General features: G+C 44.5%; 1 long non-coding RNA gene across 1 annotated transcript; it reads left to right on the forward strand.

Moving 5' to 3' along the window:
- Nucleotides 1-2,089: 2,089 nt before the first annotated feature.
- Nucleotides 2,090-2,842, forward strand: LOC141409606 (uncharacterized). The gene is made up of 2 exons (XR_012430585.1): nucleotides 2,090-2,251; nucleotides 2,650-2,842. It is a non-coding gene; the product is annotated as an uncharacterized lncRNA (long non-coding RNA).
- The last annotated feature ends 603 nt before the right edge of the window (nucleotides 2,843-3,445 follow it).

Raw genomic sequence — 3,445 nt, forward strand, 5'->3', positions numbered from 1 at the left:
AGGATACAAGGAGCAGTTGATAGTCTGCAACTTGGAAGATCACCCTCACCAGAAGCTGCCCATGCTGGCACCTGGTCCTGGACTTCCAGCCTCCATATCTGTGAGAAATGAATGCATGTTGTCAATAAGCCACCCAGTCTATGACAGTGTGTTATAGCAACCCGAACGGACTAAAGCAACGGGCATTATTATCCTGGCTTAGAGGTGAGGAGACTGTGGCCCAGAGAAGGGGAAGAACCTGACTGGGGCCACTCAATTGATTATCGAAGAGCTGGAACCAGAGCCCAGATCTCTACTGGGTTCAGTGCATGATTCTTTTCCACATTATCTTGCCAGGTCGGTTCTAGGAGTCTCACCAAGCTCTAACCGTGGCAAGCATTCAATAAATGCCCATCTAGTAGACATTACCAAGTCCTCACTCTGTGCCTGTTTTCAAGAGTGTAGAGTGAAGAAAGCATGAATAAATTGAGAGAATTCTTATTACCCCAGCACCCAACAGTTAGTTAAAACCAGATGTGATAGACAAAATATGTTATACCCACACAATGGAATATTACTCAGCCATGAAAAGGAATGAAAGAAATACTGATACATGTTACAACATGATTGACCTTGAAAACATGCTAGGTGAAAAAAGCCAGACACAAATGGCCACAGATTCTATGATTCCGTTTGTACGAAATGTTTAGAATAGGCAAATCCATACAGACAGAAAGCAGACTAGTGATTGTCTGTCTTGGAAGAGGGGGAAATAGAGTGACTGCTTAATAGTGTAAGGTTTGCTTCTGAGGTGATAAAAAATGTCTTGTAACTAGATAGAGGTGGTGGTTGCACAACCTTGTGAATGTACTAAATGTTACTAAATTGTACACTTAAAAATGTTAATTTTATATTATGTGAATTTCACTTTATTCAAAGTTAAAAAAAAACAACAACAACAATAACCAACAAACAAACCAGTGTGACTTCACTCCCCCTGCCTTCAGGTTCTACCTCCTTGCATGATTCCAGGTCCTGATGCTCCCTCCCTGGACAGGGAATGAATATATGCAGACTCAGGTCTCAATTCTGTCACTTGCCAGCTATGTGGCCTTGAGAGCTTATGCCTTTCTCTGGACCTCAGCTTTCTAACCTGCAAGTTGAGGATATTGTCCATATTTTAACCCAAATTCCTTCTAGGTAGGCCTTCTGAGATATTGGGAGTAAAAGGAGGGATACAATCCAACTGGGGAGGGGCGGGGGAGGCACTCTGCTTCCTTTGCAACTTTCTCTTCTCGGCTAGTGGACTATAGTGACTTTTAATTTCCTGTCCCCAGTTACACAGATAGCAGCTTCAGCCCTTGGCTTGGCTGGCACTGCTGGGGCTCCCACCATGCTTCACTGAGCAACGTAAGCTCCTAGGTAATCCTGTTAAGCTGCTGGGGCAGTGAGTCATTTCAGTACAACCTGAACACCTTCCTATGGTGTCCCAGCGAGAGGACCTCCAGCCAGATCATTATGACTTGATCTGCAAAAACTTTTGAAACATGAATTGAGCTTTTAATTGTGTTGTGACTTGGAAATCCATCATGCCTAAATCAGTGTTCAGAAGAGCTCAAAGTACGCTCATTCATTCATTTATTACACATCTTCTGTGCCCCTGTTACATCCCAGGCAGTGTGCTAAGCTTTAGGAAGACACAGATATAGCCACTGTCTTCAAGGAATTCACTGCCCATTGAGAGAGACAGACCCATAATCAAAAGTAAAATGTAGCATTTACAAGGGTAGTGAAATAAAAGTATAAATCAGGAAAATTAGCAGTTCAGTGGAGAATGAAGGAGAAGATTGAAGGGTCAAGAGAGGTCTTCACTGATGAAGTAATATGCTGAGTTTTCAAGAATAATGGGGACTTCCATGTGCCCGTGGTGCTCCAGGGAGGATGATGGTTAGAGTAGTCTACCCCAGTAGGGAGAAGCATTTTTTTAAAAATCACTGTTGATGTTTACAATTGCCAGTGCAAGATGACAGTGAAAAGATGGCTAAAATTTAGGCTGTCTTATTGATTTTAAATTCCTAAAAATAATGCATATTCTTGTTGCCTATACTAGGATAGATGACTCCTCCCACTGTTACCAAGCACACAGGATGTGGAAGGGCATTCAAAACACAAGGATCAACATTTGTCAAAAGTTTTGAAGGATGAAACTTCAGAGTGTGTTAATGAAGTGGCATGACGTTCGATACAGCAGGACATAAGATATTTGGAAAAAGTGAGCTGAATAAGAGCTGAAAATGAAGCTGGGTTCATTTTTTGAGAGCCTAAGATATTGTGTTAAATTTGAGTTTTATTCCAGAAGGCACTGGGGAGCCATAGAGGGCGGTCAGCAAAAACATGCTATAATCAACTCTCTTGTTGGTGTAGCACGTTGGCAGTTGAGAATGGGTAGGGTGGGCAGAGAATGAAAGAAGGAGGCTGGCCAGGAGGCCCTTTCAGCCATTTGGGAGAGAGATGATGAGGGCTATGCCAAAGCTTTGTCAGAGGATGGGAAAAAGAGGCTGAGCTCAAGGGGATATGTAGAGGTTAAACTCCAAGGGGCTGAGAGTGTGATGAGAGCTGGGGGTGAGCAAAGAAATGTCTGAATAATAATTTCTATTTCTCCTTGCAAAGGGACTGCAAATGTCAGAGTTGGAAGGGTTGTTTGGGACCACCTGCTCAACCATCTTTGTAACCCAGAGAAGTACAAGGTACTGCAAAAGCTCAGGAGTGGAAGGCCGAGTCAGAATGGGATCTGTTTTCCAAGTTCCCACCCAGGGCTGTGTCTTCTACTGTGGCTGCTCTCCATGTGCCGGTAACCTTCCCTTGATCCCAACCCTGTTCATCAGCAGAACGCTGACTGGATAGAGGAGCCTTGAGTTCTCATTCTTAACACTGCCCCGAAACGGTGACTTGAAGGAAGACCTTGCCTTCTTTGAGCTTCTGTCTTCTTATTTCTAAGTGAAAGGCTTGTCAAAGAGGAGCTTTTCCATTATTTCTTCTTCTTGCCTCTGATTGTCCTTCTTAATTTTGCCATAGTCCCTACCATTTATTCTTGCCTAACATTAGGCCCACTTCACTCATTTCTGCCTGGATCTGAGCTCTGAGCTGTGGCCTAGATCCCCTCTGGAGGCCCTGACACTCACTACGTCTGTCCTGCTTGTCTCTGAGCAGTCAGGCCATCCACAGCAGGGCGGGATTCTTTCAGAACTGCACATTCCTGGGTTGGGCCACCATCCTCTCTTTCAGAAAGCCTACTCTTTCTCTGCAGGTGCTCTGCCTGGACTCTCTGCATTGGAGAGCAAAGGAACCGAATGCTAGGCATTGCAGGTTTGGATACCGTGTCTGCTGAGCTCAGGTGTGCTCTGGGCATGCTCTTTCGCAAGGAAATGGCTTCAGGACCTGGGACCTAAGTCTCAGTGTGAGTCAG

This window comes from Macaca fascicularis, chromosome 2 (assembly GCF_037993035.2).
Source record: "Macaca fascicularis isolate 582-1 chromosome 2, T2T-MFA8v1.1".
Taxonomy (NCBI): domain Eukaryota; kingdom Metazoa; phylum Chordata; class Mammalia; order Primates; family Cercopithecidae; genus Macaca; species Macaca fascicularis.